The sequence below is a fragment of the Hyla sarda genome, chromosome 3 (genome assembly GCF_029499605.1).
Source record: "Hyla sarda isolate aHylSar1 chromosome 3, aHylSar1.hap1, whole genome shotgun sequence".
NCBI lineage: Eukaryota > Metazoa > Chordata > Amphibia > Anura > Hylidae > Hyla > Hyla sarda.
In genome coordinates this window covers 405,350,514-405,376,929 of record NC_079191.1, presented here as the reverse complement: position 1 = coordinate 405,376,929, position 26,416 = coordinate 405,350,514, and the positions used below count along the sequence as shown (strand labels likewise).

The window sequence follows — 26,416 nt, the reverse complement described above, 5'->3', positions numbered from 1 at the left end:
TATCGACAGATTAAAGCCATGAGCGTAACCAGACTACCTACATAACCACGTGAAATTGGTTGCTCTGACAATGAGACAGTAACAACCGCAGTCCAACCCCTGATCCTGAAGGACCGAGTCAGGTGACCGGGTATTGAATAGATGATTAGTGCAACTAAACTGACGGCCACCCTTGAACGTGCACCTGTGCCGGATAATTGAATATGTGTACTATAACTAACTGCTAACGTAGTCGTGAACAACGAAGTCGTACAACAGAGGAGGTTATATCTGAGCTGAGAACATGTCAGGTCATGACAGTAAAACAATGATGGAATTGCTCTGAGAACGAGTCAGTAGCAACCGACATTAACCCCTTAACCTGAAGAGGAGTCAGGCAATATGGCAACATCCTAACCAACATGTATGAAGCTATCGTATGAATACTGTGCACGAATATACAGTAAAATGCTATGGATGTTAGTGAAGAGAACATAACAGAATAAAAGCTACAAGTACACAGAATAAATACTACGGCGTGTGAGCAGAATGACTGCTACAATTGTATAAGCAGAATTAAATGCTGCGAGTGTGTGTAGTGTATTGCTACAATTATATGTGCAATATAAACAACATGAGCATGTATTTGGTATAATACAACGAGCTTATGTGCGGTATGAATGCTATGAGCGTATATGCGGTGTGATACTATGAGCAGTATAATGCTATGAGTATACTTACGGTATCAACGCTAAGAGCGTATGTGCAATATAACGCTAAGTGAATGTGCAGTATGACTACTACGAGTATACGTACAGTATAACACCTATTAGCATGTGCTGCCTAAGTGCTACGAATGAATGCGGTACAATTCTATGAGGTATAAATACTATACGCAGTATAATGCTGTATACCTGCTACGAGCGCATTCCAAAACCGCATGAAACAGCATGACACTATGTGTGTGAACCCTGAGTGTATGAAGGCCATGCGCGTGTCACCAATTTAAGAACCATGAGCGTATGACAAATAAAACCATGAGTGTGTGAACAAAGTAACTGCCATGAGCGTATGAACCGTATAATTGAGCATGGGCAGTATAACGCCGTAACCAGTATGAAATACCCTTAGCAAATGAACAGTATGAGGTTTGAGCGTGTGAACCAGTAATACAGTATGAAGCGTTTGGCTGTCATGAATGTAACATCGTATGAAATGAACGTAAGACCACGTACATGCCAAGAACATGTTAACAGCATGAAAGTCAATGGTTTGTGGACCACATAAAACACTAAGCGTGTGGGAGAACAACCACCATGAGGTGAGCAGAATAAAAGAGTTTTCCAAGTATGAATGCTATGAATTTATCGTCCATAAGTATATGTACCGTATAAATGCTATGGAATATAAAACTGTATAACTACTATGAGTGTATGAGTAGTGTGCCTTAAGCTTATGAATTAAACCATGAGCGTACGGACGATAAGCACGTCATGGAGTTTACAAAACGTGAATATGCTCTTCCCGTGTGCACATTATAAAAGTAATGCGTGTATGACCAGTATAAGCTAAAACGTATGAATTGTATGGATACCATGATCGTACAATAATAAGTGTTAATATACCGCACACTATAAGCGTATGCACTGCATGAAAGCAATGAGCGTATGAACAGTTTCAACTGTAAGCGTGTAGACAGCAATGAGAGCGTGAAACAGTATAATATTATGAGCATATATACAGTATAAGCTACCTATGTATAGGTAAATGCTACATATGACGTTTAGCGATGCTACAAACGTGTGAACCTAAACTGTTAAGGGGTTATGTATGGTAACCACTACGAGCGAGTAAACATCGAGACCACTAAAACCCCTGCCAGTGGAGACTACGAGCGTGTGAATGATATAATGTCATGAGCGTATGAACAATACTAAACAGCACAAAGCTATGGCCATAAAGTGATGAGCGTATGAACAATACTACAGGCAAATAACCAGCACAAGCTATGACCTTGCGTACTGCATTTAATACCATGAGTGTATGAACCGTATACCTGTTACCCGTATATGTGTATAACAGTAAAACTAAGAGCATATGTACTGCCTGACTGCAATGAACTTATGAGCGGCACAAATGCTGTAAGTGTATGAACATAATAAATCTATTAGTGTACGTACACCATGAATGCAATGAGCATGCAAACAAACAACCCAAGAAATTAAGATTTATTTTTTATTTTTATCATTTAAATTTTTTTTATTTATTTATTTATTTAAAAATTTTTTTTTTTGCTGTAGTATAGTTAATGTAAACGAGCGTACAGTGCAATGTGCAATGCTGAACGAGTACGTGCGTTGTATTTTATTGGAAACGTGCGTGCCTTACAAGTGCTATGGGCGTGTATGGTTGCTATGGATTTTGCTCTGAGCGTATGTACCGAACTGCTAAGAGCGTGTGAACCAAATAATGTAACTGGTATGCGGAATGCTACGGTGCGTGCATGACTAGTAAGAGTGAAAGCGCAGCACCAATCTCCCAAGCAGAGCAAGCCACGAGTGCATGAGCCGTACAGAGACTAAGGTACGTGCCATAGCAACTGCTGGAAGAGTGGAAAGCTGAGAGTGCATCATGGAGCGGAAAGCCCAGATCATGGGCGTAACTCCTGGTGACTGCAGCGCTTGTGAACACCTTGATATGTCTGTCTATGTGCAGTGGGCAGGTTACTGTTATTTGCCGAGCAGGGTGAGTTTGCTTAATGCATGTGTACTGGAGGCGGGCAGCCAAGACTCCCGCCATGAGGCAGCTGCCGGGCTGCGCGAGGTGCTGAGCCCACACCACCTCCAGTAATAACTTACCTGCCTGCTGCTCCCGGACCCTGACACCGCTGCGGGCAGAGCCAACCGGCAGCTGATGCATGCCGCACGTATATTACCTTTCAGTCCATTGCAACACAGCATCCCACTATGAGGCAGCCAGCCATGCTATCAGGATACTGAATATGCCCCCCCCAGATAGGCTCAGGAAGAGCGAGGATCCGGCACAGTGAGCGGATGCCCAACGATTTAGGCGGAGAATTCAAACCAGACACTGACCCTGGACTTCCACAAACGTCACGTGCTCCGCCACCTGTAGGAGAGGGGGGAGTTATATACACACACGTCCCCCACCTGTTCCCAATAAGCCCCACCTGGAAATGCAGGAGGCAATAATTACTTCCTCCCTCACACAAATACAGCCCTGCGGGCTTTATACATATCTTTATTGGGGGAAGAATGAGATGTGCTTACAGCATGCTGCCTTGTGCTGAACAATGTCACAGACAGAGGAGCAGACAGGGAACAACTACAGCAGCTTTTGCAGACTCTGTATAGAGAGATAGGCCCTGATTTACTAAGAGTGTTGTGTAGTTTTCTTTGCGGGTTTTAATTCGCTACAATTTTTTTTGCACAGTATTTACTAAGGTTTCCCTACATTTTCCACTTTCCCTACATTTTGCTTTTTTTTTTTTTTACACATGCTCTGATCTGTGGGGTTTTCCTCAGCTCAAATCCACCACATTTTCTGTGAAAACCTTAAATAAATTGGATTTTTGTGAAAATGTCAGGACGCGCCCCCTTTTTGGTAGCCACGCCCCTTTCCCCACCTGCCACATCCCTTTTTCTGGTTTTTACAGTAGAATGGAGAGTTGGTTGTGTTTTTTTCAAATTCAAATTTCAAATTTTTCAAATTTCTGGCGCACAACCCGACAAAACATGTTGCGTTTACAATAGCAAATCGGGGCCATAGTAGAGTTGGTAGGGTCAAAGGGTTGTGATGAAGAGTTGAGGGAAAGCAATGCATTGTAGCATTGAGCAACTGCTTAACTAGGAAGCTGCCATTAACCCCTTCAGGACCAAGCCCATTTTGGCCTTAAGGACCAGAGCGTTTTTTGCACATCTGACCACTGTCACTTTAAACATTAATAACTCTGGAATGCTTTTAGTTATCATTCTGATTCCAAGATTGTTTTTTCGTGACATATTCTACTTTAACATGGTGGTAAAATTTTGTGGTAACTTGCATCCTTTCCATGTGAAAAATCCTAAAATTTGATGAAAAATTTGAAAATTTTGCATTTTTCTAACTTTGAAGCTCTCTGCTTGTAAGGAAAATGTATATTACAAATAAAAAATGTTTTTATTCACATATACAATATGTCTACTTTATGTTTGCATCATAAAAGTGACGAGTTTTTACTTTTGGAAGACACCAGAGGGCTTCAAAGTTCAGCAGAAATTTTCCAATTTTTCACAAAATTTTCAAACTCACTATTTTTCAGGGACCAGTTCAGGTTTGAAGTGGATTTGAAGGGTCTTCATATTAGAAATACCCCACAAAAGACCCCATTATAAAAACTGCACCCCCCAAAGTATTCAAAATGACATTCAGTCATCATTTTAACCCTCTAGGTGTTTCACAGGAATAGAAGCAAAGTGAAGGAGAAAATTCACAATCTTCATTTTTTACACTCGCATGTTCTTGTAGACCCAATTTTAGAATTTTTACAAGGGGTAAAAGGAGAAAATGTATACTTATATTTGTAGCCCAATTGCTCTCGAGTAAGCACATACCTCATATGTCTATGTAAAGTGTTCGGCGGGCGCAGTAGAGGGCTCAGAAGGGAAAGAGCGACAAAGGGATTTTGGAGAGTACGTTTTTCTGAAATGGTTTTTGGGGGGCATGTTGCATTTAGGAAGCCCCTATGGTGCCAGAACAGCAAAAAAACCCTCACATGGCATACCATTTTGGAAACTAGACCCCTTGAGGAACATAACAAGGAATAAAGTGAGCCTTAATACCCCACAGGTGTTTCACGACTTTTGCATATGTGACATTTTTTTTTTTTTCACTAAAATGTGTTTCCCCCCAAATTTTACATTTTTGCAAGGGTTAATAGCAGGAAATACCCCCCAATATTTGTAACCCCTTCTCTTCTGAGTATGGAGGTACCCCATAAGTTGACCTGAAGTACAATCCGGGCAAACTACAATGCTCAGAAGAGAAGGAGTCATCTTTGGCTTTTTGAGAGCAAATTTTGCTTGGGGGGCATGTCGCATTTAGGAAGCCCCTATGGTGCCAGAACAGCAAAAAAAAAAAACACATGGCATACCATTTTGGAAACTAGACCCCTTGAGGAACGTAATAAGGAACAAAGTGAGCCTTAATACCCCACAGGTGTTTCACGAATTTTGCATATGTAAAAAAAAAAATTATTTTTTTTCACTAAAATGTGTGTTTCCCCCCAAATTTCACATTTTTCCAAGGGTTAATAGCAGGAAATACCCCACAATATTTGTAACCCCTTCTCTTCTGAGTATGGAGGTACCCCATAAGTTGACCTGAAGTGCACTATGGGTGAACTACAATGCTCAGAAGAGAAGGAGTCATATTTGGCTTTTTGTGAGCAAATTTTGCCCGGGGAGCATGTCGCATTTAGGAAGCCCCTATGGTGCCAGGACAGCAAAAAAAAAACATGGCATACCATTTTCACAGGGGTGGGGGTGCACCAGCTGTTGCAAAACCACAACTCCCAGCATGCATGGTCTGTTAGTGCATGCTGGGAGTTATAGTTTTGCAACAGCTGGAGGCACACAGGTTAGGAAACACTGAGTTAGAAACAGACAATGTTTCCCAACCAGTGTGTCTCCAGTTGTTGCAAAACTACAACTCCCAGCATGCCCAGACAGCTGAAGGGTATGCTGGGAGTTGTAGTTCGGCAACATCTAAAGGGCCAGATGTTGCTGAACTAAAACTCCCAGCATGCCTGGACAGTTAGTGCATACTGGGAGTTGTAGTTTTGCAACAGCTGGAAGAGCACAGATTGGAGACCATTATACAATGGTCTCCAAACTGGGGCCCTCCAGATGTTGCAAAACTACAACTCCCAGCATGCATGGTCTGTTAGTGCATGCTGGGAGTTATAGTTTTGCAACAGCTGGAGGCACACAGGTTAGGAAACACTGAGTTAGAAACAATGTTTCCCAACCAGTGTGTCTCCAGTTGTTGCAAAACTACAACTCCCAGCATGCCCAGACAGCTGAAGGGCATGCTGGGAGTTGTAGTTTGGCAATATCTGAAGGGCCAGATGTTGCTGAACTAAAACTCCCAGCATGCCTGGACAGTCAGTGCATGCTGGGAGTTGTAGTTTTGCAACAGCTGGAAGAGCACAGATTGGAGACCATTATACAATGGTCTCCAAACTGGGGCCCTCCAGATGTTGCAAAACTACAACTCCCAGCATGCCCAGACAGCCAAAGGCTGTCTAGGCATGCTGGGAGTTGTAGTTTTCAGACTCCTAGAAGCAGCAGTGAAGTTCTTCACTGCTGCTTCTGAGGACCATATACTCACCTGCCGGTCCCGTCGCTGCTCGTCCACGTGCTCGTCCATTAGAAACAATCAACAACATTCCTGATGAAGAAAGCTGGATGCTTTTGAAATGCATTGGATGTTCTTCTGTTCCCACACTTGTTCCGTAGTGACGTCATAAGAACCTTTGAATCAAACCGTTACCTTCCAGCCGAAAACAGAACGGTAGAGACACCGCAGGCTGGGGCTGTCTCCCGTTCTATTCTCAAACATATCACTTCCACTTCTGAGGATAATCTATAGGAGAAAAAGATCCTGCAAACCAACAGCGGTATAACATCATCATTGCTACTGCGACTTGCATCCGGCTCCATATATGAAGATACCACCCACCACTACTACTTAGCAATTGACGACACAGTATTACATCCTAAAAAAGTGTACGTGCCTTTATGCATATATGTTTTTTTGGTCATCAACACATATATAGTCTCCAATATATACTTCAATAGCTCTGTTCAATGTCCCAGGGAGTGCTAGATATTTTTCACATAAAACATGTAAATAACTTTTTGGCACCAGTTAATTTGAAAACATTTTCCCTCTGGAGCCCATCTTATACTCTACCTGTGGAGAAAAATTGAGATTAGAAAATACATTTCTGCTATAATGATTATTAGTGACCACATTATGTAACTTATCTTCACATTCACTGTCCAAAAGACAATGAGGGACATTTATCAATGTTGGCTTATGTATTCTTTTTTTTTTAGTAATTTTAGCCTGACTTTTTTTTTTGCTTATGTGTGACTTATTTATCAACTGGTTTCAGCCTGTTGATAATTTTCTTTCACGTTAGCAATTTTTCCTTTTTTTACTTTGGTAGTAGCTTTTTCTGCTCCATGTTTGAGCTGGAGTAAATTTAGTCAATTTTTAACCTTGTTGCGACTTTTTTTTGCGCAGTTGCGACTGTCGCAGTTGATAAATACCCGACTAAAGCAAATCCATTAAAAAAAATATATCTCTTGACATGACATTTTATTCTCACTTTATGTATCCAATGTTTTCTATAAATGTTCATATTCACTTTACTTCACATTACCTTATCACACTTAACAGAGTTTTTTTAAACTCGTACACATGTTCACACTCACATCACCAACCTTTTTATCCCATCATACACCTTATACACTAATCTCACACTACACTCCCATACCCCATTATCCACTCTTTTAGGCCCCCCCCCCCCTCCCCCCTTTTTTTATTCATACCACTTTTGGGGTTTTAATAAATTAGTTTAAATCATATTTAACACTGATAGCTACTTATTTACTTATTTAACTGTGAGAGTGGCATCATTTATTAAGCTATACTTCATATTTTCTCACTTCCTACATTTCTACATATTTAATTGACATTCCGGTCCCCCCTGTTCACTAGGTAGACATTTACATATGCTCCTTTTTCCCTCCCCCTTTTTCGCATGTCACCTTCACTTTGGCACTGTGTGTTCACCTTGCACTTGCATTTTTTCACAGTTGTTTTCCGCAATAATTTATCCCTTTCCCCCCCCCCTCCTTCTCCCCTCCTTTTTCTCTTTCTCCCCTCTCCCCCCCCCTTCTCCCTTTCTTTTTCCTTCCCTCCTCCCCTCTTCCCTTTCCCCCTTCTCCCCTCCCCCCCGCTCCTCATCCCTTCTTTTCCTTCCGTTTCCCCCCCCCCCTTTTTCCCTTTTCTTTTGCACGCTATGCATTTTACTTTTATTTTGGATTTTCATGTTGCTGTACTGCCATTGTGCAGTGCAGCAGCATGGATATCTAGAAAATATATTGCACTTGCTTCTGCATAACATGTGACCCTAGTATGGGTAATATATGTACTTACCTGAATTGTGCACTTATTATGTATTTATCTAAAATGTGTACCCATTATGACTTATTGTATTTAGTCCCCGATTGCAATTTTTAACATGGTGCTTTGATATAGAAATGGATATATTATGTTTGAATTGATTAATAAACCGTGCCTGTATATAACTATAACTAACTATCTAGCCCGATGAATTCCCGCAATAGTCGGGATTCTCGCACTAGAGTTACCTCCACGCCTCGCTTTGATAGCGAGGCTTGGCCTTCTACCTGATAGTGGGACAACTCTGGTATACGATTGGCCCTTACATCCGAGTCTCGCTTTGAAAGCGAGGCTTGGTTGTTCCGTGACGTTGTGGGGCCTTCTGGCGCGGCTCCACGATGTCACGTGATGCGCACTGACAGGTGTATCTGCTCCCGGACCTCGCTATGAGTGCGAGGCTTGGTAGCAGTGATCTATGGGCGACTATGACGCCTTAATTATACCACGTGTTCTAGTCCTTGGTTTTAATTGGCTAAGTCTCTGCATATATACATACCCCACACTCTACTGACCACACCCCGGAAGAAGCCTTCATTGGTGAAACGTTGGGTGGCGGGTGGCTGTAGCGCTGTACTCCTTGCTCCACTTGGTAAAGTATTTTGTTATTTCTGTCTAGTTCAGGCTTTGCCCTACTCATAATGTGTTATTGATCCCCTGAGGCTTTTTTGTCTGCTCTTTGACTTTTTTGTACTTACTCGCGATCCGAGCATATTTGCCGGATCCGACTCTAATATTTAATCCACAACCTATGAGCAGTAGCCTCCCTCATTAATCCACGGGAGTCAATACTTATTGTGTACCAACTATTTAATCCTTCCCCTGGCAGACAAGCATAGCCCCCGTTTCTCTCTCAGCACTTTTTGGATTTATGTTTATTACTATATATGTATTCTTTTAAATCATTTTAAATGTTTTGTCATTTTGGATTCATGTTAATAAAGTATACTTTGTGATATTTATGTCCTGTTTGACGCCTCTTTCTTTATGAATTTAACATATATAGTCTCCAATATATATTCAATAGCTCTGTTCAATGTTCCAGGGAGTACTAGGTATTTTTCACATAAAACATGTAAATAATTTTTTGGCACCAGTTAATTTGAAAACATTTTCCCTCTGGAGCCCATCTTATACTCTACCTGTGGAGGAAAATTGAGATTAGAAAATACATTTCTGCTATAATGATTATTAGTGACCACATTATGTAACTTATCTTCACATTTACTGTCCAAAAGACAATGAGGGACATTTATCAATGTTTGCTTATGTATTCTTTTTTTTTTAGTAATTTTTTCCTTACTTTTTTTTTGCTTATGTGTGACTTATTTATCAACTGGTTTCAGCCTGTTGATAATTTTCTTTCACGTTAGCAATTTTTCCTTTTTTTACTTTGGTAGTAGCTTTTTCTGCTCCATGTTTGAGCTGGAGTAAATTTAGTCAATTTTTAACCTTGTTGCGACTTTTTTTTGCGCAGTTGCGACTGTCGCAGTTGATAAATACCCGACTAAAGCAAATCCATTTTAAAAAATTTACTACGTAAGCAAGTTTGAATTTTCTTGCTTTTCTTGTTCTTCATGCAAATTGTCGCACGAAAACACACGTAGTCGCAGCTGCGACAATTTTGCAACAATTATAGTAAAGAAAACCTGACTAAACCCGTTGATAAATGTCCATCATTGTCTTTCTACAGTGATATCTCTGATAAATTTATTGTTTTTTTTAAGACTGGAATTTGGCATATTTGGTGGTTTCTTTCATCTACTCCACTTATACATTTGATTGTTGCTGTAGTCGTAGGCATCACAATGAACTTTACTTTGTTATAGCCAGTGCCGGCGTTGGGGGGGGGGGCAGTTGCCAAGGGAACCCATCTAAAAGGGGGCCCCTGAGAAAGCTTTCGGTGTATACTAACACTACTGTATTTTGCTGCAATTTGCGAAAATCGCTGAATTTTTTGCTGCGATTTTGAGGAGATTGCAGCAAAATACAGTAGTGCATTATTTGTCCTGAAGCTGGGACTCCTGATGATGCCATTGCAGGTCTTGGAAGATCCATAGTAAGTCTGTGCTGTGTATGGGCTCTTTGCAATGGATAAAGAAAGAAGAAGGTAATAAGGGAACGTATGGAGGGGGGGGGGGGGGGCGGATAAATATTCAATGACATCACATATATCACTACCAACCCAGTGTGGAACCAGTAATAGATATTGTAGAGGGTGATTTAAGATTTTTAACCCCTTGAGTACACAGCTAATTTAGATTTTTGCCATAACTCTTATATTTTCCATCCACAGACCCATATGGGGCTTGTTTATTTGCACCACTAATTGAATTTTGTAATAACACCTTTCATTCTACCATAAAAGGTTTGGCACAACCAAAAAAATATTATTTTGTGGGGAAATTGAAAAGAAAAATTTTGAAGGATTTTAGTTTTTATGCAGTGCACTTTATGGTAAAACTGACATGTTCTCTTTATTCTGTGGGTCAATATGATTTAAGTGATCCCCATGTTACACATTATTCTATTATTGTACAACTTTTTAACAAAATAAGTAGAGATGAGCAAACTATCGGAAAAAAAATGTTGGTCCGAATTTATTTGCGGTGAATCTATATTAAAAACAGCTATTTATGGACCACAGAGAGCTTCAATAGGGGTGTAGAACACTTTGCTTTGTTCTAACATGCATATGGCGTGTGATGGGGTAGTGAAATAATATTGTTATTCAGAATGACATACAGATCACAGGCATCGCTTTTAGAATCACTGTCGCAGAGCGGCACAATGACAGAGCTTGGAGGTAGCATCAGTATGACACGGGCTGAATGACACAGTGTGGAGGTGTTGGCAGCATGAGGAGACCATATAGTGGCTGATTGACACAGCGTGGAGGTGTGGACAGCATGAGGAGACCATATAGGGGCTAAAAGACACAGCGTGGAGGTGTTGGCAGCATGAGGAGACCATATAGTGGCTAAATGACACAGCGTGGAGGTGTTGGCAGCATGAGGAGACCATATAGTGGCTGAATGACACAGGGTGGAGGTGTTGGCAACATGAGGAGACCATATATTGGCTGAATGACACAGCCTGGAGTTGGCTGAAGCATGAGGAGACCATATAGTGTATAAATGGCACAGTCTGGAGTTGGCAGCAGCATGAGTAGACACTAGGGCTTCTCAATCCCTAAGATTAAAAGATGAATTCTGACATTTAAATTGAAGATTTAGAGTTGGCTGAAGCATGAGGAGACCATTGAAATTTAAGAATTTTAAATAGAAATTTAACATTTTTAAATTGAAATTGAGGATTATGAAAATGAACTTTTAACTCTCGAGTTTTAGTGTCCCGGGCCCCTGCGTGTGGGTACAAAGCACCAAATCTAACAAGATGTTACATGGCAGCACAATGACAGAGCCTTGAGGTGGAATCAGTAGGAGGAGACTATAGAGTGGCTGAATGGCACAGCCTGGAGTTAGCTGAAGCATGAGAAAAGACCATATAGTGGCTGAATGAGACAGCCTGGAGGTGGCATCAGTATGAGGAGACCATATAGTGGCTGAATGACTGCCTGGAGTTTGTGGCAGCATGGAAAGACCATATAGTGTCTGAATGGCACAGCCTGGATTTGGCTGAAGCTTGAGGAGACCATATAGTGGCTGAATGGCACAGCTTGGAGGTGGCTGAAGCACGAGGAGACCATATAGTGTCTGAATGGCACAGCCTGGAGTTTGTGGCAGCATGAAGAGACCATATAGTGTCTGAATGGCACAGCATGGAGGTGGCTGATGCATGAGGAGACCATATAATGGCTGAATCAGACAGTCTGGAGGTGGCATCAGTATGAAGAGACCATATAGTGACTGAATGACTACATCGAGTTTGTGACAGCATGGGGAGACCATATAGTGTCATAATGGCACAACCTAGATTTGGCTGAAGCATGAGGAGACCATATAGTGGCTGAATGGCACAGCCTGGAGTTGGCTGAAGCATGAGGAGATGATATAGTGGCTGAATGGTACAGCCTGTAGGTGGCTGAAGCATGAAGAGACCATCTGGTGGCTGAATGGCACAGCCTGGAGTTTGTGAGTTTGTGGCAGCATGAAGAGACCATATAGTGACTGAATGGCACAGCCTGGAGTTGGCTGAAGCATGAGAAGAGACCATATAGTGGCTGAATGAGACAGCCTGGAGGTGGCAGCAGCAGCATCAGGAGTCCTGGAAGTGACCCAGTGACAGAGTGCTGTGGTGGGTGGCAATACCAGTACCCGGTGATGAAGGTGGGGGAAAAAAGGTCTGATGTGGAGGAATGTTTGTAACTGGGGAGCCGCGCCTTAAGTCTGTTTGGCACTGTCCATATTTGTGAAGTGTTGGTGTGGCACCATGGTCAATCTACTCTGATGCATCAGGAATTAGTGGTTGGAAATCCTGGCTGATCCATGCCTGATTCATTTTCAGAAAGGTCAGTCTCTCCACATTTTTCGTGGACAGACGAGTTCTCCTTGGGGTGACTATGGCCACAGCCGCACTAAACACCCGCTCTGGTGGCACACTACTGGCCGGGCAGGACGGCTTTTCCAGGGCAAACTCTGCTAGTTGTAGCCACAAATCAAGTTTGTCTGCCCAGAAGTCCATCGGATCTTCAAGGTGTGTTGGCATGGGCATGTCAGGGTATGCCACCACCTGCTGGTTCAGGTCCTGCTCCAGGTGTACCTGCTTCTGATGAGTTGCTTCACTATGCGGGTGAAGAAAGTTACTCATCAGCAACTGTAGACTCAGGCTGCTTCTTATGGAGCTGGTATCGCTCCTAACACCCCACCCCTCCCCAGCAGCCATTTCAGTGGAAGGTGAGCGCAGGGGGCCCCCTGATTCAGACCTGCTAGAGGATGGATGATGGCGCCGATAGGCATCGACCAACTGACTACATAGGATGCCTCTGTAGTAGGTTACTTTGTTCTCTCAGTGGGTGTAAAAAAGGCCTGTATTTTGTGGCGGTAGCGAGGGTCCAATAAGGTGGAGATCCAGTAGTCCTCCTGCTGCCGAATGGTGACAATTTGCCTGTCACTACGCAAGCAAGTGAACATGCATCGTGCCATTTGTGCAAGTGACTAGGAGGAACTCCCTGCCTCCATCTCCACTGCATACTGCTACAGTGTGTCTGGGTCCTCTGTCTCGCCTTCCTCATAAGCCTCTAGCTCCTCTGGCTGCTCCTGCTCCTCCACTCCTATCAAATTACTAGATAAACCGCCCATTTGGTGAAACCTAAACTATGCTCCACTGTGCCCCTCCTCCTCCTCCAGTTCATCCCCCACAGGGCTCATGTGGCCGTGAGATGTAGGTACCACGTCTCCAGTGCCCTGACCAGCCAACACATGTTATAAGAAATTAAGCAGTGGAATCACGTCGTTCATTCCCTAAGCCTGACGACTTACTAATAATGTGGCATCCTCAAAGGGCCTGAGCAAACGGGAGGTGTCACGTATGAGCTGCCACTGGTTCACATTGAAGTTACACAGGGGAGTACTCCTATCCGCTTGGATCATCATAGGTGATGGCTTTTCTCCGTTCGGTCCAACATATGGAGGTTGGAATTCCAACCTGTGGCAATGTCACAAATCAGACTATGTTGAGGGATACCGTTCTGACGCTGCAGCTCAAGGAGGATGTGCTTTGCGGTGTACAAGTGGCTGAAGTGAATGCAGAGTTTCCTTCCCATTGTTAGGATGTCTTGCAAATGGGGGGAACACTTCAGGAATTGCTTCATAACCATATCGAACTCGTGTGCCATGCAGGGCGTATTGCTCAGCCTTCCCAGTCGCAGAGCGTTCAAGATGTTCTTCCTGTTGTCAGTCACCATGGTTCCCAGTTCAAGTTTTTCTGGCGTAAGTCATGCTCCAATTTCTTTACGAATGACTTTGAGCAGTTCTTCCCCTGTGTGACTCTTTTCGCCAAAGTAGACCATGTGAAGAACAGCGTGACACCGCCATGCCCTGCACACATGGTATGCTGAAGGGCCACTGAGACACTGAGGGCAGTGGAGGCTAAGGACACGGTGAAGGATGAGGAGGCGGAGTCGCATACTGTCACAGGACCAACAGCCTGAGAGCGTGAAGGAGGAAGCGGCATGACCTGTCCAAATTGGGGTTGTGGCTATGCAGGAACCACATTCACCCAGTGAGCCGTAAACTATTGTCCCTGACGTAGTTACAGCTTTGGTACACACCGGCAGGCTCAAGGACTGGCCCACCTTCTCTTCCACAAAATTGTGCAAGGCTGGTACTGCAATCTTCATAAAGAAATGATGGCTTGGCACTCTCCACCTCGGCTCGGCACAAGCCGTCAGTTCTCTGAAAGGTGCAGAGTCCACCACTTGAAAAGGGAGGGACTGCAGCATCAGCAACTTGAACTGGAGCACATTCAGCTTCTGCGCCGTTGGATGAGTGGGCGCATACTGTTGTCTCTTGGACATGGTTTTGGAGATGGAGGAGGAGCAGGAACATCTGGCGCGACAGAAGGAGGATATGATACACAGCTCCCTTCGGCTGAGGTGGTGGAGTCTTGGCTGGCTGAAAGAGGGAGCGGCGTGCCACTGGGTGATGCAGCAGGCTTGAGCACTACATCGGAGCCACGGTTCTCCCAGGCCACTTAATGGTGGCGAAGCATATGTTGATGCAGGGTTGTGGTGCCAACGCTTCACCTTCTGCCGACATATCTTGCATGTGGCTATGTGAACCTCCTCCGGATGCTTGATGAAAAACTGCCACACCGCCGAGTAGCTGATTTTCCCACCAACAGTCTGCACTAATTGACTGCTACGGCTGCTGTCTCCAGGAACCCCTGTTCCACTACCTCCCGGGAAGGTAGGCTGCTGCGAAGCAGGTGGTCTCCCCAGGGCACATTTGGCTCCAGAATTTCCACTTCTGCCACCATGCTGACTGCCGACCATGCTACCACCTTGTTGGCTCAGCTGCTGCCTCACGGGCAACCTGCAACTCTCTTCTCCTGATGATGATGAAGCCCCTTCTGCAACCGGCTCCCAATTGCGATCGGCTTCATCATCATCAACAAGTGTCTGCACGTCACTGATGTCCTCCTCAGGTTCCTCAATAGTATCTGCTTCAGGACCCTGAACCCTGGCAACACCACCTCCCACGTCACTCTCCTCATCACTACCTGCCCACCTAGCGGAGGAAGCAGTGGATGTCTCCTCCACTTGTTGGCTGGGCAGTAGCTGCTGACTGTCCTCTATTAGATCATCCTCAGTGAATAGTGGAGCTGAGCCCACAGCATAAGATACTTCTGTAGGGGAGGGAACAGCATAGGACAGAGGCAATGGGAGGACAGGGACTGCTCCTGGACCATGCCAACTGAGGGTTGTGTCTGAGGAACCCACCGACTGTTGACTGGGGGTATCAGATGTCACTTGTGATGAAGTTGATGACCGCATTAACCAATCGATGATGGCAGATGGGTTGCTGGTCGAAACCCAACCGCTAGCTGATACCGGGAGCTCAGGCCTCTCGCTTGTGACTCCTGCTGCCACTCGCCCCTAGTCTGCTGTGACCTCTGCCTGATGAATTTACACCTCTGCCACTCCTCTGTGCATGTCCTGGCACTTCTCTGCATGATATACTTAGTGCGTATATGAGGGGAGTACAATACGCTTCACTACGCTTAAAACAGTATTTGTCTAGAACAGCAGCAGGTGTCTACTTTTGCCGTGACTTTCACAGTATCTAGGCCCTTGAAAGATTAACAGGTTAAAAGTAGTACACTGCTTAGATGTAGGTATGTGGTATGCACTTATGAGGGCAGAAAAATGCACTACAGTACACTTAAATAAGTTATTGAGTAAAAACACAAGCCAGTGAGTAGTTTTGCCTTGACTTTCACAGTATCTAGGCCCTTGACAGATTAACAGGTACAAATTAGTACACTACTTTGATGTAGGTATGTGGTATGCACTTATGAGGGCAGAAAAATGCACTACTGTACGCTTAATAAATGTATTGGAGTAAAACACCAGCTGGCGATTACTTTTGGCTATCCTTTTCCAGTATGTAGGCCCTTGACAGATTAATAGGCACAAAATAGTACACCACGTAGATGTAGGTATGTGGTATGCACTTATGAGGGCACAGTATGCTTAAAAAAAACTTATTTTTGCACAACACCAGCACAACACAACAGTGCTGCAGCACAAAAAAGCTGTGTGTACTAAACACAACATTTTTCTCTGTCAAAGACTATTAGGAATGGACTGCTGGGTATTATACCGTCTACAGACTAGTATAACTAGCAGATGATTTTTTGTGGAACAATGACACTGAATTGCACTGAAAAATTATTTCTACCTCCTCTGCTAAGGTTTATGAAGTTGAAGCAGCTTGTTGAAAGGTATGAGGCAACACACAGCTATCTGCCCCTCTCTGTAATACTATACCGAAGAAAGTGACTGGGAGGTTAATGGCTGCAGTAAAAATCCCTTTCAGTGATAAAAACACTACTCTCTGTCCACCAGAACGCTGATGTGACTAGGATGTGAAACGCTGCTGGAATGAGGTTTTCGGTGTAACACACACAGCGATGTCCGCCCTATCTGTATGCAGTGTAATGAATGATATGAGGAGCCGCAAAATGGTTGCCGATTATATAGGGCTGTGACATCACAGGGGTCACTGGCTGCTGATAGGCTGCATCCTGCATGTGATTCAGGGTCATCCCACCTACTTCCCTTCCCGCCTTGCCTTCCTGCCTTCCCAACGTTTGCCCCGGAGCCTTGACCGCAGGAAATGGATAGTGATAGAATCGCGGCAATATTCGCATTAGTTGCTAATCGAATATTTCATAAAAATTCGTAATGAATTTGGGATTGTCTGCTTCGATTCGCTCATCTCTAAAAATAAGTTTGTAAAATTGCCATATTCTGACCCCTATAATTTTCTCATTTTTCCATATACAGGGCTGCATGAGGGCTAATTGTTTTGCACCGTGAGCTGTAGTACAGTAAGGAGCATGAAGGTGGGCATTATTACACTGTAAGGGGCACAAAAGGGCCATTTTTACAGTGTGGGGCATTAAGAGGTAAACTATTACTGCGTAAAAAAATAAAATGTGGGAGCTATTACTGATCGGCAGCACTGAGATCACTGTTATAGTATATGTGGGAGCTATTACTGATCGGCAGCACTGAGAAGATCACTGTTAGGCCATGTTCACATGTCGGAATTTCCTTGCCAGATTCCGTATTGGAATTCAACAGGATTCTGCTGCTCTGTGCACAGAATGCATATCTGTCTATGAGATGGTGCATTCCTGTGCGGTCCTAGCGCCGGCATATTATGCCGGTGCCCTACAGTTTGCACAATGTCTTCATGCAGATTCTCCGCGTGGACATTCCGTCTTGTGAACATAGCCTTGTAGCATTTGTGGGCGCTATTACTGATAGGTAGCATTGAGAAGATCACTTTTTTATCTGCGGTGACTATTGCTGTATAAAGAACAAGGTGACAGTATTAGGTTAGGACTACATGGCAAAAATGGGTCGCACAGTCAAAGATCGCCATGTTGTTCTCCTTGAATCGTGCTGAATCTTAGCTAATGTAAGTAAATGTGGTCACACATAGAGAAATCCAGTGCCAATCAGTTCTTGCTCTTTAGGTGGTTTATTAAATCCTTTAAAGAGCATCATAAACTGTATGGCTTCCTGTGACTTGTGGTTTTCTGCGACCATGTGGTTTCCTGTGATCATACATTTTATGATGCCGTTTTGCCCTGGATATCTGAACGTGTGTCCTTACAAGTTGCTGTTGCTCCACAACTGTCTGTGCACTTCATTCTTCTTGGGGTATTGTTGTGACCCACAAATTACCACAGCCACAAATTCATCCTGGATGGAATTATTACGTTTGTCATGTTGTAGTCACAGCCATTTAGGGTTTGCAGCACAATCTACTTTACTCACATTAGCTGAGATGCAGCAGAATTCAGGGAGGGATGTTATTTTAACGGAAACTGTCAGATTGAAAAACTTTTTATACACTGCTCAAAGAAATAAAGGGAACACTAAGATAACACATCCTAGATCTAAATGAATGAACTAATCGTATGAAATACTTTGGTCTTTACATAGTTGAATGTGTTGACAACAAAATCCCACAGAAATTATCAATGGAAATCAAATGTATCAACCCATGGAGGTCTAGATATGGAGTCACATTCAAAATCAAAGTGGAAAACCACACTACAGGCTGATCCAACTTTGATGTAATGTCCTTAAAATAAGTCAAAATGAGGCTCAGTAGTGTGTGTGTGGCCTCCACATGCCCGTATGACCTCCCTACAATGCCTGGACATGCTCCTGATGAGGTGGTGTATGGTCTCCTGAGGGATGTCCTTCCAGACCTGGACTAAAGCATCCGCCAACTCATGGACAGTCTGTGGTGCAACATGGTGTTGGTGGATGGAGCGAGACACAATGTCCAAGATGTGCTCAATTGGATTCAGGTCTGGGTAACGGGCGGGCCAGTCCATAGCATCAATGCCTTCCTCTTGCAAGAACTGCTCACACACTCCAACCACAGGAGGTCTAGCATTGTCTTGCATTAGGAGGAACCCAGGGCCAACCACACCAGCATATGGTCTCACAAGGGGTCTGAGGATCTAATCTCTGTACCTAATGGCAGTCAGGCTACCTCTGGCAAGCACATGGAGGGCTGAGCGGCCCCCCAAAGAAATGCTGCCCCCACACCATTACTGACCCACCGCCAAATCGGTCATGCTGGAGGATGATGCAGGCAGCAGAATATTCTCCACGGCGTCTCCAGACTCTGTCATGTCTGTCACATATGCTCAGTGTGAACCTGCTTTCATCTGTGAAGAGCACAGGGTGTCAGTGGCGAATTTGCCAATATTGGTGTTCTCTGGCAAATGCCAAACGTCCTGTACAGTGTCGGGCCCTCATACCACCCTCATCGAGTCTGCTTCTGACCGTTTGAGTGGACACATGCACATTTGTGGCCTGCTGGAGGTCATTTTGCAGGACTCTGGCAGTTCTCCTCCTGCTCTTCCTTGCACAAAGGCGGAAGTAGCGGTCTTGCAGCTGGGTTGTTGCGCTCCTACGGCCTCCTCAACGTCTCCTGATGTACTGGCCTGTCTCCGGGTAGCGCCTCGAACCTCTGCAAACTAATCTGACAGACACAGCAAACCTTCTTGCCACAGCTCACATTGATGTGCCTTCCTGGATGAGCTGCACTACCTGAACCACTTGTGTGGGTTGTAGACTCGGTCTCATGCTACCACTAGAGTGAAAGCTCCGCCAGCATTCAAAAGTGACCAAAACATCAGCCAGGAAGCATAGGAACTGAGATGTGGTCTGTGGTCACTGCTCCCGGCAGTTCCGCGATCCGCATTGCGGGAGGCGCCCACATGCGAACCCCAGACTGCATCTTACCTTCCGCCAGGTCCTCTTCTGTCCCCGCCAGACCTTCTCCTCATGTTGCAGGGCGCGCTTGCTTGCGAGCCCCGCTCTGTTCTTCTCCTCCTGGCCTTCTCTGCCGGCACGTATGTCCCTTCCTCCTAGGGCGCCTGCGTGCTGGCTTTTTTAAATTTAAGTGGCCAGTGCACCAATAATTGGTGCTTTTCCCAAACCAACCCTATTTAGTTCTGACACTTCCTCCTGTTCCCTGCTGGATCTTTGTGCCCTAGTTGCCAAGAGAAAGCGTATATTTTATCTTGCCTTTTCGTATATATGATCCCTTGCTATGTATACTGACCTTGCTCTTGTGCCGCCTGCCTTCTGACCTCCTATAAACTTAACCCCAGGTGAGTAAGGGGACCATTGAATAATAACCCACAGGCCTGAGCCCAGGGTGCAATACCCCTATTAATTCCCACCCCTAAAACTTCACTTATATATATTAGTGATGTAAAAGAGTGTAACTTCAAATTATAACAAAATAAGGTGATGATGTATCCACGCTATAACACCAACACCAAAACCTGTGATTAAAAGCTGTATGCGTGCCCCTCTACATGTTTTGTTGCTTTGGCAATGCCATCAGGAGGAAATGGGCTGTCACGCACGTGGCTGGAAGTCTCTGCTATTTATAATCTTGACCCCTCTTGCGTCACACCACTTCTTTCACCTTCTGCAAAGCGCAGGTCTCCATATATATTTACTTGTCCTGTGTCCTATCTGTTCCCCCGATACAAGTTCCTTTACCCAAATGGTTCCGGGTCGCGGCTCTGACAAATGTCGTCAGTTCCTCAACGTCACTTCAAACATGCGCACATGTTAGTTTCTTCTTCCTGTTGTGTGCGCACACGCCACCTGTTCTTCTGCGACGGAGCTTCGCGTATACACCAGATCCCTACATCCCCCTGATTCCGCACGTGTTGTGTCCTGCACTGGAGATAGTTTCTATCTCATCTGTTATATGGACTTGAATGTCTCACCATCCTAGGTTGTTATTTCTTGATTAATGTATGTTCCCTGACAGTGATAAAATATATTCTGTTTGATTTTAGTATCCTCCCTAATCTCTCAGCAGGTGTATGATGTTTCTTGACATTATTAGTTAGAATACCATCTACTGGTCCAATATCTGTTTTCCATTTCTGTAGAATTTTTCGTCAGCTATTGTGTCGCTTATGTGTTACAGTGTTATAATACAGTAGAAATAAATAAATGGATAAAAAAAAAGATAATAAATGGATAAATAAAAGATGAAATTAACCCCTTAAGGACTCAGGGTTTTTCCGTTTTTGCACTTTCGTTTTTTCCTCCTCACCTTTTAAAAATCATAACCCTTAAAATTTTCCACCTAAAAATCCATATTATGGCTTATTTTTTGCGTCGCCAATTCTACTTTGCAGTGACATTCGTCATTTTACCCAAAAATGCATGGCGAAACGGAAAAAAAAATCATTGTGCTACAAAATCGAAGAAAAAATGCCATTTTGTACATTTTGGGGGCTTCCGTTTCTACGCAGTACATATTTCGGTAAAAATAACACCTTATCATTATTCTGTAGGTCCATACGGTTAAAATGATACCCTACTTATATAGGTTTCATTTTGTCGCACTTCTGGAAAAAATCATAACTACATGCAGGAAAATTTATACGTTTAAAAATGTCATCTTCTGACCCCTATAACTTTTTTATTTTTTCACGTACAGGGCAGTATGAGGACTCATTTTTTGCACCGTGATCTGAAGTTTTTATTGGTATGATTTTTGTTTTGATTGGACTTTTTGATCACTTTTTATTAATTTTTTAATGGTATAAAAAGTGACCAAAATACGCTTTTTTGGACTTTGGAATTTTTTTGCGCGTACGCCATTGACCGTGCGGTTTAATTAATAATATATTTTTATAGTTCGGACATTTACGCACGCGGCGATACCACATATGTTTATTTATATTTTTTTTTTACACTGTTTTATTTTTTTATGGGAAAAGGGGGGTGATTCAAACTTTTATTAGGGAAGGGGTTAAATGACCTTTATTAACACTTTTTATTTACTTTTTTTTTGCAGTGTTATAGGTCCCATAGGGACCTATAACACTGCACACACTGATCTTCTACACAGATCACAGGCGTGGGTCTCAGGCACGGAGCAGTCATTCGCTGATCGGACACCGAGGAGGCAGGTAAGGGCCTTCCCGGTGTCCTGCAAGCTGTTCGGGACGCCGCGATTTCACCGCGGCGGTCCCGAACAGCCCGACTGAGCAGCCGGGTCACTTTCACTTTCACTTTAGAAGCGGCGGTCAGCTTTGACCGCCGCTTCTAAAGGGTTAATACCGCACATCGGCGCGATCGGCGATGTGTGGTATTAGCCGCGGGTCCCGGCCGTTGATGAGCGCAGGGACCGGCGCGATCCCGCTTCATATCGCGGAAGCCGGCGCAGGATGTAAATATACATCCTGCATCGTTAAGGGGTTAATATTGACTGTGTATTATGTATGTATGCCTTCTGACCCCCTGCTACGTGACCTGACCTTGCTTCATTGCCGCCTGTCCTGACCTCCTGCCTGTCCTGACTACATCTGTGCCAGTGGATCCACCTAACCACAGCCATTACAGTCACCACCTTCAGAACTACTCCTTTATTGGGGGTGTCTTACTAATTGCCTATAATTTCCACCTTTTATCTGTTCCATTTGCACAACAGCATGTCAAATTGATTGTCAATCAGTGTTGCTTCCTGAGTAGACAGTGTGATTTCACAGAAGTGTGATTGACTTGGAGTTACATTGTGTTGTTTAAGGGTTCCCTTTATTTTTGTGAGCAGTGTATGTTATACATCTTGGCAAAACATTAACCTTTCTAATATACTTCATGAGAAAGTTTTATTTCCTTTTTATAGAAATCATGGCTTATAAAATCATGGCTTTGTCCAAGCTGAAGCACAGGCATGGACAAAGTCCAGTAAGTGAGGGTGGGCTAGCAGGAGTATAATATCTGATAATACTCCTCTGTGCTCTCCCCTGTCTAATAGCATTCCTCTGTGCTCTCTCTTGTCTGATAGCACTCCTCTGTGCTCTCTCCTGTCTGATAGTACTCCTCTGTGCTCTCTCTCCTGTCTGATACCACTCCTCTGTGCTCTCTCCTGTCTGATAGGACTCCTCTGTGCTCTCTCCTGTCTGATAGCACACCTCTGTGCTCCCTCCTGTCTGATAATACTCCTCTGTGCTCTCTCCTGTCTGATAGCACTCCTCTGAGCTCTTTCTTGTCTGATTATACTCCTTTGTTCTCTCTTCTGTCTTAAAGCACTCCTCTGTGCCCTCTGTGCTCTCTCCTGTCTTATAGTACTCCTCTCTGCTCTCACCTGTCTGATAGCACACCTCTGTGCTCTCACCTCTCTGATAGTATTAATATGTGCTCTCTCCTGTCTGATAGTACTTCACTGTGCTCTCACCTGTCTGATAGCGCTCCTCTGCTCTCTCTCCTGTCTGATAGTACTACTCTGTGCTCTCTCCTGTCTTATAGCACTCCTCTGTGCTCTCTCCTGTCTGATAATACTCCTCTGTGCTCTCTCCTGTCTAATAGCACTCCTCTGTGCTCTCTCTCCTGTCTGATAGGACTACTCCGTGCTCTCTCCTGTCTGATAATACTCCTCTGTGCTCTCTCTCCTGTCTGATAGGACTCCTCTGTGCTCTCTCCTGTCTGATAGTACTCCTCTGTGCTCTCTCCTGTCTGATAGTACTCCTCTGTGCTCTATCCTGTTCTATCAGACAGGAGAGAGCACAGAGGAGTGCTATCAGACAGGAGAGAGCACAGAGAAGTGCTAGCCCACCCTCACTTACTGGACTTTGTCCATTCCTGTGCTTCAGCTTGGACAAAGCCATGATTTTATAAGCGATGATTTCTATAAAAAGGAAATTACATTTTCTTATCAATTATATTAGAAAGGTTAAAGTTTTGCCTAGATGTTCAACATATAAAAAGTTTTTTTTGTATCTGACAGTGCCCATTTAAATATTTTCAGTGGTCAGGAAGATGATTGTATTAATGTAGCTTACCCTTAATGCTCCATTCCACTCTGACACAAAATCATCACAGAAGATGGTGGTAGGTATATTTTTTAACCTTAACCCTCTCGGGATCATACTTTTCTGAATGTACGCATCTGATTTGGTATAGTCTGACCAGTAAATAGATGGGATTCCTAGTCAGATAATCTTTCAAACTGATGGAGTAAATATTTAAAGTCCAGACATCTTGTGTCAGGAGCACCTCCAAAAGCGCATACATCCACCATAATTTCTTGTCTTAATGTACTCAACTCCATGTTTTGAGACATAATGAACAAGTATTAACTGAAGACACAAAAGTGTTGTACAAAGCTTAGTTTTAACTGGCTGTTGTATGGATCCTGTTTCCCCCGATCCCTGACACCAATCGACTTGTAATACAAACAATGAAAGGTGCAGTTAAAACTTCTTTATTAAACTGTTTCCCCTGCTGTCCTATGAAAGGGCTGCTTTTGGGTAATGTACCTCTTGGTGAAAGAAAATTGACTACTATACATGGTCCTACAACACACTCAAAGACATTTTGCCAAGTTGATAGACTTTAAGAGGGGGTGCATCATCGGACTGTGAACAAAATCTAGGTCATTCTGACCAAGCTGTTAAAAGGTGTTGGGAGCCGTGGTTACATGAGGGCACATACACATGGACAACCCAGACAGATCACCCGTAGAGAGGATGGTTTAATCCAGTGTACAAGAAAGTTATAGTGGAGCAGGAGAGGGTTCAAACAGACAACCAGAGTAATAAGGGGAATGGGAGGACTACATTACCCAGAAAGTGTATTAAGGTTATTTAGAGAAAAAAAGACTGCTTAGGGTAGACCTAATAACTATGTATAAATATATCAGGGGCAGAACAGAGATCTCTCCCATGATCTAATTATACCCAGAACTGTATTATAAGGGGGCATCCTCTACGTCTGGAGGAAAGAATGCTTCTACACCAGCACAGATGGAGGTTCTTTACTGTAAGAGCAGTGAGACTATGGAACTTTCTGCCAGAGGAAGTGGTCTAAGTGAATGCAATAAAAGAGATCAGGAGAGGCCTGGATACATTCCTGGAGAGTAATAACATTATAGGTTATAGATACTAGATTTATAGGGATAGAATGCTGATCCAGGGATTTATTCTAATGCCATTTTGGAGTCCAGAAGGAATTTTTCCCTCTGGTATGGGGCAATTGGCATCAGCCTCATAAGCATCTTTTGCCTTCTTCTGGATCAACACAGTAGAGACACAGTAGGTATATAGGTAGAACTTGATGGACTCTGGTCTTTTTCAACCTTATGAACTATGTAACTCCTTCTTGGTGCAATATATATAGATAGATAGATAGATACATGAGGATAACAGCAGCACACTGCTAGTGCTAAGCTATATGTGAACTATGACATGTTTCACTTTGCAATACTGCTATCGTGAAAAATAGAGGTTCCTAGCTTACCATTTGGCCAAATAGTTTGTATTATCCCACCACAATAAGGTGACCTCATTTGGGAGGGACCCTATACTATGAATATGCCTCTCCTAGGCTAGCACTGAGCCTCAATTTCTGGGCATCTAAGGTCTGGCACATCCCTCATCTAGACTGTCCCAAATGAAGTCCCCTTATTGTGTTGGGATGGTACATACTATTTGGCCAAATGGTAAGCTAAGAACCTCTATTTTTCACCATAGTAGTATTGCAAAGTAAAACATGTCATATTTCACATATAGCTTAGCGCTAGCAGTGTGCTGCTGTTTTCCTCATGTCTGTATTTGTAGTTCAGCCGCAGCACCGTGCACCTGTGTACTTATTGCATACAATAGGATGTGCTGAACAATAATGTAGAAGTGAAATCCTGCAAACGCTCTGTAGCACAACCTCTTCACATAAGCACAGTTATCAATATAAACTTCAACGACCAAGGGTGGTTGGATTCTGCTGCCATTCTCTTCACCAACAAGAAGGCTTGTCTGCCTAAAACAACCTGATAATCCAGAATATGCTCTGGTATCTCTCACCTCCTGATGGCATTATATTAAATCAGCCTTATTTTATATTTATTTTACCTTTTTGCCTAATCCCTTGCTTAAGGTTGATTTACTATAATTACCTATTACCCAGCATATCCATCGACACCTCTTCTTCTTCTAAACTTTGAAACTTTTTCATTTTACCAGGCAATACGACATCCTCTCTTTTCAACAACTTCAGTTCACGTTTCCATCAAACCGCGGTGAGTGTGGAATAGTTAAGTTTCCTGTTAACCAACATTATAATTATTATCGGAGTACGACAAAGACAGACATATTTAGTCATGAGAAGCTTTTTATCTGCTGCACAGTGACACGTTACATTACATGTTGTCTTATACTTGATTATTATTATTTTAAATGCATTATTTAAATCATCCCAGTGAAGGGAAGGTAGTCTGTGCTATGCAATTATCTGTCTAAAGCTGACATTTCACAGAGCTTTCAGAAAAAAAGACTTTTATTGTTCTCCAAACAACTGTGCTTTAAAAGTTTTTTTTTTTCCATTCCTAATTATGTGGGCTTTTAATAGCATGCTATTATTTATCGGCATTAGGGCTGGCGTTAGGATGGGGCAAACAGGGCAATTGCCCAGGGCCCGGGCCCCCTGCAGCTTCCC

The 26,416-nt window shown here is 43.5% G+C and overlaps 1 long non-coding RNA gene across 1 annotated transcript in view; it reads left to right on the top strand.

The window, feature by feature from the left end:
• The window catches only part of LOC130362947 (uncharacterized), a 78,193-nt gene that overhangs the window by 24,297 nt on the left and 27,480 nt on the right, over positions 1-26,416 (top strand). Inside the window, exon 2 of the long non-coding RNA XR_008891644.1 lies at positions 25,945-26,000. This is a non-coding gene — a long non-coding RNA (uncharacterized LOC130362947). The remainder of the gene's footprint in view (positions 1-25,944; positions 26,001-26,416) is intronic.